The following is a 10,706-nucleotide window of genomic DNA, read 5'->3' as shown; positions in this document are numbered from 1 at the left end:
TACAGGTTTGGCAGAGTCCAGAACCTGTATTCTCTAGATTTTGGTTAAAAATGATAGCCATTATTATATAATTTATCAGAAACTTTTTGACCTTCAGAGATATAGTGAGAGAAAACAGAAAGGGATGATTTGAGAGTCAGCCAAGAGGAAGTGTATGAGCTGTAAATTTGTCTTTCATAGGCATCTATGTCAGGACTTGAAAGAGCCCTGGCAGGTGTCTTGCAAGGAGGGTATATCACAAGGAGGTCGTATGAGGGACTAGCTGGGGATAGGTATATTCCTGAGATGGACATACACTCCTTGTTTTTGTAAAGCAATGATATCTTGTTAATCTTGACAATTTCAACTCCGGATTTTTCAACCAAAATTCAGTTGTTCAAGGTCTGCAATATAACACTGAGTCACTGATCCGTAAATATTACCCCATCAATAACCCATATCTGACATTTCAGAGAAAGGCGAAATTCCAGTCACATGCCATCAGTTCATTTGTATGTCCTCCAGTACCACCCAGGCCAGACACTAACATTGTATTATCTTAGAAATATTTTCCCTTTTTTAATAGATCATTTAAAAAAAAAAATTATCAAGATAGAAATGGATTATGGGATTTCAGCAATAGTTTCTATGAGAAAATTTGAAACAAATATTCTTTTCTGCCCATGCATAGACTGGATTTTTTTAGAATTATCATTTTGAAAATGAAAGTATGATTTATTGATTTATTAGCACGAACATGACATTATTTTTACCACCATAAATATTCTGTATTGCAACACAGATTGAAAATTATGTAAATAATCAGATTCTGCTATTTACATTGTTTTTAATTAGAGTCAGTTGAGATAGCTGGATTTTAACTAGTGTGACTGAAAGAAGACTCTCTTCTGGAAAAAAAAGCTTTTATAGGTAAGCAGAAATAGTCATCTGTTTAAAAGCCTGAGTGGGGGCTGAGCACTTCAGGGAATTTGAACAGTCTGAGCACTTGACAGCTTGAATCACCCAAGCCAACGAGGTCTAGGGAATGGATATCCAACAAGTACAGAAAGACAGCAGGATCTTCAAAAGGGGCCATCTCAGGGAACCAGGGTGTGAGGGGTGATGACATTCAAGCAACAGATCTTCACTGCCTGTTCCTCAGTCTTTGTTAAATTACAATGTTTCAATAGAGTAGAAAATTAGATTCACAGAGGTACAAATTAGGATTGGAATTTACTTCTAATGAAAGTCCTTATAATGACTTCTGTGCATATGAAGTTCCTAAAAAGAAAGAATTCCAAAAATGGTATTTGGGTTTGGTGATTTGGTCTTCACCAATATACCAGATAGATTAATGGTAAATAAATGGTAGATTTTATGGTAATGAGGCTTTTTGTGGGTTTTTTTGTATGTTATGTTATTCTTGGTGATGATGAATATAATAATGATAGTAGTAACTAATCTAGGAACTAGTAGCCACAAATCTGATGCACTAGAATTCACCCTTAGACTATTAACATGTTTTCTGGTGAAGGTATGAGTAATGCTTCTGTAAGCTCCAAGCAGAAAGCAGACCACCTCAAAAAATACATGCATCTTTTAGTTCTAGTAGCAGAAGTACGTGAGTAGATAAACAAAGTTTATTCTTTTTCATGGTACATTAATCTTTGCTAGTTTACACAGTCTTTGCCAGTTCTTGACTATCTGCATTCCTAAACCAAGGTTTATGAGCATCGTGAGGAACACGTTTGTTGTTTGTCATCATCTGATTTATACATCATCAAAATCACGATGTAGGAGTGTCATGTTATGGTACTGTACTGCCACATTGAAAAGATGGATATTTTAAAAGATGGATATTTTGAAAGATTTTAATAGAGTTCTTATCTTTTAATCGATCAGTCAATTTTCAGCATCGTGTTTGGAAGCAAAATGTCAGGATATTGATGTAACGTGATAAAGTCAGTTTCTCATCCCCCCTAGTAAACTCTTTCTTATTCTTATATTCTGACCTGTCAGATAGCATTATATGAAGAAACAGGAGATGCAGACGGTCAGTTCAGGGTATCCACCAGTGTACTACCTGCTTCATGGTTAATTAGGGCATTTGCCACCTATTTTGTATTTTGAAAAGATAACTTTCTTTGAAAATGAATTCCAGAAATGCAAATTAAAGTATACTTGTATAGTTGTGATGACACTTTTTCCATTTTGTTACAGTCTTCGCAATATTTTGTATTTTTCTTCAAGCATAATTTTGAAGCCATTTAAATATGAGAGACACTAAACTGTAATTTTAAAAAAGTGTTTTGATGAAGCGCTGGAAAGCCTAAAAATCTCAAGCAAGAGGAGGCGAATGAATGGAACCAAGATTTTCTAGTTCCACACAATATATTTTTTTTATAATTTTATTTGAATGTAATCATAGTACTGGATTATTGACACTGTCCTAAGGGTACAAAGTCCTGGAAAATGAAGATTGTACAATCTGCTGCATAGGTCATATTGGTAAGACACAATTTCTTTTTACATTATTTTATGATGTAAAGATAAAAATGAGTAATGATCCAGTGATTCTATAAAAGAACATAATTCCTTTAAAATCAACACTACAAAAATAGAAATAAGATTCTATTTCTAATGGGTAGAAATGCTGTTTTATAATTGCAGTATACAGTTGTATCTATTACAGACAACATGCCTTCTCCTTTAAAGTATTTTAAGAACTGTATAAGCCACTTTTAAGTTACCAAACCTGGGACCTCTTGTACAAAACTGTGCCATCACATCAGCATGTAAGTGCACTCTGCATAAAAAAGGATGGGGATTGATTCAGGCCGCACTACGGAGCCAACCCCAGGCTGAGAGTAGCTTTATTCTCTGCTTGTTTTCTCAGCTTTTTATTCATTTGCAATGAGGGAGTGTGGTGCTTTTTTGAAAATGACTCTCTTGATGAGGCCTCTGATTGTAAAGTACTTTCAAACTGGGAACTTCACCACCTTTGTTGCTGAGTGGATAACTTTTCCATTAAAAATTGTGAACCTGCTTTCCACCAGCCCCTTTCCTCCTCCTCATTATTGTTCATGTGCATCAAAAGCGACTTTCCATACCAGACTGCTCACGGGAAGCTAGCAAAAAGGTACCCATGTTCCAGTGCAATTGCGTGATAGCAACCAATATTTTCATTCCCAGATGGTACTAATAGCAGTTCTCTAAATGCAACTTAAGTATTTATCAAATCCACTTTATCTCTGGAAATCTCCTACCAGCTTCCTATCCCCAATTTCCTCTTCTTACAATATCTGTGCACGGAGCATGTAGACACAAAACCATACAATGAATTTTATTCACAATAGTAACTGACTTAGTGACAGACTTTTAGGGAGAATTTGTCCCTGGAAATGCTTTCATTTTGGACCTTTTTTCCTTTTCCAAACTTACACAAGAATACACTGTATCAGTACAGACTACTGCTCACTGCCCTCAGTACTTCCACTCTTCTGATGCTTCTGCCTAGCCTTAGCCCACACTGACTTACTCTCTCTCTCTCTCTCAGAAACAGAGCAGTTTGCTTCCTTGTGAGAACTGGATGTTTTTTCTCATCATGATATGAAATTTACTTCTCCTATAGACTGACTGTTCTTCCTACTATACTATGGCTGTAGCTGTCAGATCTTCAAATCAATGGTAATTTACTAGTAAAAAAAAGATAGATACTTAACATTTTAGCAAAAGTTTGGGCAATATTTAGCACTTGAGTGTTAAAGGAAGTGAGAATTCAAATTGTCAGCACTTAGCACTTTCATTCATATTCACTAATCTCAGGAAATTATGTCCTGAGAAACCAGTACATACTTAAAATTGAAACAGGCATCTTTAAAAAAGAGTCTGCATGGCATCAGATTTGTCAGTATTCAAAGTAGTGATTGATTATTTTTCTTTTTCTTATTAGACTGGTGGTTGTATCTCTTAATAATTTATTGCTGCTTTGTTTGCAGCATCCCAGGACAGAATCTCTCACAACCTATTATTGGAAGACATTACCAAACTCTGTCAAATTTGGATGTGAGATTATGTTATACATTATAAATTACAGCAGCAGATGTTCTTTTAAAAAGTTGTGGTTTCTTTAAATGATCTAGCTGATGCAACTCTTTGAGTCACTGTGGTGAGAGACAAAATTGATGACAGGCTGATTTAGTGGTGCACTTTTTAACCAACAGTTTGAAGAGATTAGGAGGTTGTCAGAAAGATATCAAGAGAGGTAAAGGGATTAATTGCAAAAGTTGTTTTACATTAAAAACTAATGGGTAGCTTGCTTTGAAAACTCTTTTGTAGCTCGGATCAACTGCATGGAAAATCAGCCATAAATAAAACTTTTCATTTAGTATTATTATTATATTTTTTTTCCTTAAGCAGATGATTTCTGGATGCCCGGTAACCTGCTCATTGTCTCAGAAAAATGTAACATGCATGTTTCTTGGTGAACATATTATTCAGTTAAGCCTCTTAAATATTTCTTCAACCCCGAGAGGTTTAAACTTAACAACAACAAAAGATGTCAATCAAGTCAATAGACAGGAATGTGTTTGGCTTGACAGGTAAATATTTTAAACAAAATGTATAATTGTCATTGAAGAAATAACAATGAAGATCGAAAACTACAATTAAAATATTTTTAAAACATCTATAGCTAAGTCAGTTAATGTGCAGGAAATGTTAATTAAAATGTGTTTATAATTATAAAATAGAAAAGTTTCTTGTCAGAAAGTGTTGGCATGGAAGACGGGACATAGATTGATAACATGCAATGCAAGACAGTGAAGTTTCCAATGTTACAAACAAGCTTTGCCTTGATAATGATATTGGAATTGTTAACCTGCAGGTCCAATATTATTTTCTGCAAGAAGAAGCTCTACTCAAGCATAAGAAAAGAGGACTAGGAATGGCCTGAGGATTTTTCTCCTGGATGAATCCACATAGTGGCTTAAATTGCATGATTCCAGGTAGTACACCCAGAACTAAAGTTGATTCTTTCCATTACAAGAACTACTTTTTCATCATGTTCTAGCTTTGCTAAAATTTAACAACCCTACCTGAACTCTACACAAATTTCTATGTGAAATTTGACATTTCAGTGTTTTGCTTCAAGCTACTTTTATTTAATTATTTGTGTGTGCATACATGCATGTGTATATTTTAAAAAAATAATGCAAAATAATTCTGATGTTTCTAAAATCAATAGAAGGAAGGAAAAAACCCCAAACCCTATGTTTTTTTGATTCATGTTCAAAAAATTACTGTAGTTCATTTGTTCAGATGCTCTAGTGCAGAATAGCTCATGGTCCTGTCAAGAGCTGCAGGTAATGAACACTTGATGTACACATTGAAATTGGCGTAAGATTAAAATAGTTACAAGAGTGTGAAAAAACATCTGAGTTTACATGCAATCAGAATTCTTGTCTCTGTGCAGTCCATCTCCAACAAGGAAAGTTACCTTTGCAAGCAATCATTTTTGCTGCTACAGTGAAGGGAAATGAGGACAGAACCTGGCCTTCCAGATCTCTGAGTATTGTCCCCTTTTGGCTTAAAGACAATGTGGGTGAAGGTGGGTATGGCCTGACCTAAGCAAGCGTTTGCACAGAATATATAAAAACATAGCCAAGAAGTGGAGGAAGGTAGCAGAAGCTTGGGCAAGATATTTATAGAGGGAAGAAGGATCCATATGAAGGTACTGGATAATTGCAAAAGGAGAGCTGAAGGGAGAAGTGGAATTTGGGGGGTGATCAGGGAAAAGCAAGGAGAAAGAGAGGAATGAGACACAAAGGCAGAATAGAACATCACTATGTTCTAAATCAGGGATGAAAACAGGCATCCTGTGACTCTCACTTTTCTAAAGTTAGTAAGTAGGTATGAAGTCAGTCATTTCATACATGGACAGGGTTGGTCCACATAAAGAATAGTAACTGTGTTGACTTCTAATATCAGAAACTCCATAGTTCTAGAAGTCTTCTCCTAGACATGAAAGTCCATTTTTTTTTTAACTTAGTAACTGTTCAAAACATGAGATGTTTGTTTTCTCAGTTAATTAATTAAAAGAACTAAAGATATTTCCTAACATACTGCAATAAATACTTTGGTATAGAGGCATTACAACGGAGTCTTTCACTAGACAATCCTATTCTATTTCTTCCAGAGTGGCCTCATCTTTTTCAGTTAAACCAATAATTTCTCTATGTCCCAGGTTCTCACCCACAGGGCAGGGATAATAACACCATCTATCTTCACAGAATTTTGTGAAGCTAAATTCATTAACTTTTTATAGTGTTCAGATGCTGTAGTAAGCATACCAAAATTCTGAAGAAGAAATCTGTAATACTGTGGTGAATACTAAAAAAAAAAGAGAGATCACACTGAATAACCAGTCAAATATTGAATAACTAATCATTCATTAAAAGAGGCAGACTGTACAAAGACAGATAGGCTCAAGTAAAGAAACAGCATCATGATACATGCATGAAGTGGCTGAATTAACAGTGCTTGAACTATATTAGTTTTAGCATTAGAAGAGTTTGATTTCGTATGTATAGTCTCTTTTTATAACCTCCAAGGTATTATTCTATAGCTCTGTCTGAAGAACATATATGGCCCACTATAACAGTAAATGTTTTAAAATCTTCCTTTTACTTATGTTCACAACATATTCCCTTGAGTTGGGAAAGGACTGTTTCTCTGATTTTACTTGTTTAAGTTTTCATATGAATATTCTATAATGCACAAAAAATTAGTCTGGCCTCTCATTTCCAGCTTTTATTTTATCCATCAGATCACACTTCATTCTCTGTTTGTCCCTATTTTAGAGGAGTGAGATGAACTAATGTGTTAAAGAAAATAAAGCGTTGAAAGTTAAAAGTACTAATCCTAAGTAAGGAACAGCCGTATGGGAATTATAAAGTATTCCCTGTGCATTACATAGGAAGTGATGCAATGCTTTGTGTCTTAGTCCGTGTTCATGCATGCACGTAGTGTATATACCAGTAAAGAAAAAGGGAGAGTGAGCAGTAGGCTTATTTATCTGTATGCCTGTGCCCTATGCTTAAACACAAAAGATGGTAAAGTGTACCATTAAGTGTGTTTGAAGTGATGCAGCTGGAAGCAGAGTAGTGCTCTTTCTAATAATATATCTGTATTCCTACAATTACCATCTTCAGCCTACTCCTACTGCCATGCAGCAAATACAGTGGCTCTTTGAAGTTTTCATTAATGCAGGATTTAGCAAACTTATTTGCTATAAATTCTACTGTTCTTTATTTTATGCTTATATAATGCAACCTCTTTTGCATCCTGCCATAATCCACCACAAAGGGAATGTAAATGATTGCAGTGTGAAAGCAAGCATCATCTTTTAGTTCACTAACCAATGGATTATTTAGATCTCAGCATTCTTTAATCGCATTCATATTACAATAGAGTGGAGTAATAAATAGAACTTTCAAATATTTTGGCAGGACACATGCTTTCCCATCCATTATACCTCCCAGAGTGCTCCTGTATGGCTGTTCCCTATGCCATGCTGTTAACCACACCAAAGTAGAGGTTGCACACTCCAGAAATGTACCCAGAATCATGCGTTAGTTCAGGGACCCCCCAGCCCGGGCTGTGCCATCACCCCCTCCACACCCCCCCAATGACACTACTGTCGTTACCACTCACTGTTCTTGACACATCCATACCACCTGACTTCCCATACTGTATTTTTCAGCACTCATAATCCAACTGCTGTAAAACCCACCATCCAAGTGCTTCAATATATATATATAATATCCATATACATACTCCCACACTACCCACAAAGGAGTAGGAGAGCTGTAGGCAAGCAAAACTGAGACAGCCAAGACAGAGTGACTGAGTGGAAGGCTGGAATGCAGGGTAGAAGTCCACAATAGTCTTCTCAAAAGCAGAGATCAGATGTAGCTGGGTAAATCCTTGGCCAGAACCAGTCTGGGGTCAGAGTGCTCTTATCCCTGTACTTGCCATAAATTTGTCCAGTATCACTTAACAGGACCAAAACCTTCATCCCATGCCTGGCAAAAATACTTAGAAGTAGCTCCCCTGTTATCTTTGCCACTGATCAAATAACTGTAAAATTTCAAGTACTGTAGTAGTCCTAAAACATCAGGGCTGTTATAAAATCCAGATTCTCAAAATACTATCAGCAGTGACTCTGAAGACTGTTGGAGTTATAATGCAGTCATACTGGTCTGTTGAATATTTTGTATGGAAATTTAGTGTATTGTATCCACTACTTGAGGTTGTTTAGCCTAAGACTTCATGGTCATAAAAATATGATGTGATACATTTGTCCAGGGTAGCAGGCATACAACCACCTTTTGGGGTGTAGAGGCACAAGGGGCTCAAGTGTGTACACATATGTAAGACCTAACACTTTGGACCTACCACACGGGCCTAGACATTAAAAAGCAGGATCTGCAAGTCACAGAATCTGCATTTAAATTAAAACTGCTTATTCAGGTATTCATCTGTAAGATCTATGGCAACTGGCATTTTCTAGGGAACTTATATCACAGTTTCACAGGTGACATGCGTGTATTTGATTAGAGCCTTAGCAGATGTGCCCCAGAAAAAAAAGAAGATAATAAAAGGATTAATCTTTGCCTTCTTAATGTTACAGTGCTGTTTAAAGGATAACGTAAACTGTTTATTAAAATGGTATATGACAGAATGAGATCCAAATGGAGCTTATTGTGGAACATAGTGTTCATTAGAGGTTCCCACAATTCAGGTACAGAGACCTTTTCCATTCTTATAAAAATTTAGTTGCAGGTAGGGGGATTGTTGGTTTGTAATTTCTTTGTTATGCTCAGAGTAGATGCAAGAAAGAGAACAAAGCAACTACTTGTTGCATATTTATCTAAGTATGTTCAGTGTAAACTGTTTCACAGAATTTTCAGTTCCCTCAGATTAAGCTAAATCCTTGTGTAATTAACCAAACATGATATGGTTTAACTCTTAGGTGCTCCATAAGAATCACAGGTTCAACTCTGAAATCTTGGTCGCTACATTTCTATAATTCAAGTGACCCTTATTGTCCCTGCTAAATCTTCTCTGCTGGGAATGTTTCCCCATAATCAATATACAAAGCCACAAGAGTAGGTGATAGCAACTGGGGATCTGTTTCTCTAATCATAGACCCACGTGTGAAAAACTGTTTGTGGGAAAACCAAAGCTATCCAGTCTGAGAGGACAAGAAACAACGATGCGATCAGATTCTGCCTCCAAAGCAAGCAGTGTCTTGAGCATCTTCCTGGGCTAGTTTTAGCAAACGGTTTCAGGTAATCAGCCACAGCAGTTTGGTAAGCCTACAGTAAAATAGGATGCTATAGCATGTTTTTTGTTCAGAAACAGTAACTCTGCTTCAATTAGGTTTTAAATGTCTTCCTAGTCCTGACATAATCCTAGCTGCAGGCTTTGTTGAACCAACTGGTGTTTATTTTGAAACTGACATCTTAATTCCAGTAATCTGACTGCTCGTTGTAGGTCATTATCTCACCAGCATTGTACTGACCACTATACAAAGAGGTGGAAAGGGTAAAGAACCTTTAACTGATACGTTAAGAGTCATGCAGTTTTGTTTGAATTACTGTGGAAGTTGTATTCATGTTTCTGTTTTCCACCCCACTCATCAGTTGTTTGTAACTATGCTAGAAAAGATTCTCTCCTGGCTGGAGCCCAGCAGATTGGTGCTCAGCTTGAGAGGAACAGTATTATTTAACTTTGAAAATATTTATTGATTCATGTTTTAATTAGCAGTAAAAAGCATTTTGTTTATTTTCAGAACATTTCCCCCTCACATTTAAGGGCAAATTCTACTCGGTTTGTGTTTCACTTGCATAAAGGTGACATTTTCATAGATGCTTGCTTGGCACAAGGCAGAATCATGTACTTGGTATCCTGCCCTTGCTTTTTGGAAGATCCAGAATTGGCAGCTATGGTTATGCGTAGGGGGTTTTTGCTCTCTCTATAATTTGCTACCCAGATCAAATATGGAAATTTTTAACCCATATTTTGTGGGTTTATTGCATTTTTGCATTTGTAGGTGTTTTTCCTGTAATATGCTTTGTTCTGACATTTAAACACAGAACAGATATGTTTTAAATGCTTATGCTTAAAATACCATTTATCGTGTTTCTAAGTTTGTACAGCGCATTCCAATGAATAGTTAACATTTTGGGTCCCAAAATAATCTCTACAAAGCGCCATTTGATGGAGAAGCCAGGAAAAATGGTGGCAAGAAAATCCAGGTTTAAATGATACTGCATTCTGATCCAAAATCATGCATCTTGTCTATCCCAGCAGCATTCAGATTAGGAACTTTTTAACAATGTCACTAATGCTACTGGTACTTGCAATGAATATCAAGTACTGATAGAAAGTATTAATTATTATCATTGCAGGCTTGAAAGTTGAAGCAATGTTATTTTATAATACAAATGCTTTAAGCATCCAACACTGCTTCTGAAACAGTAGAAATGGGCAAAATATTCATGAGGAAGGCATTATTTATTTGTTTTCAACAACAACAAAAAAATCTATTTTCTAATCTGCAATTGATTTAGAAGAAGATAATGACATTTTCAAAGTAGTGAAATTTCATTATTCATTATGCAGTTATTTACAGAAGCTTGAGAAATACGTCCTTTCATACC

At 36.0% G+C, this 10,706-nt stretch overlaps 1 long non-coding RNA gene across 1 annotated transcript in view; it reads right to left on the bottom strand.

Moving 5' to 3' along the window:
- Positions 1-576: 576 nt before the first annotated feature.
- Positions 577-10,706, bottom strand: part of LOC308067438 — a 32,494-nt gene continuing 22,364 nt past the window's right edge. Inside the window, exon 2 of the long non-coding RNA XR_013929600.1 lies at positions 577-10,706. This exon is cut by the window's right edge and continues 17,615 nt beyond it. This is a non-coding gene — a long non-coding RNA (uncharacterized lncRNA).

This window comes from Falco punctatus (genome assembly GCF_963210335.1).
Source record: "Falco punctatus genome assembly, chromosome: 7".
Classification (NCBI taxonomy): domain Eukaryota; kingdom Metazoa; phylum Chordata; class Aves; order Falconiformes; family Falconidae; genus Falco; species Falco punctatus.
The sequence above is the reverse complement of the archived record's forward strand: the minus strand, read 5'-3'. Positions and strand labels throughout refer to the sequence as shown.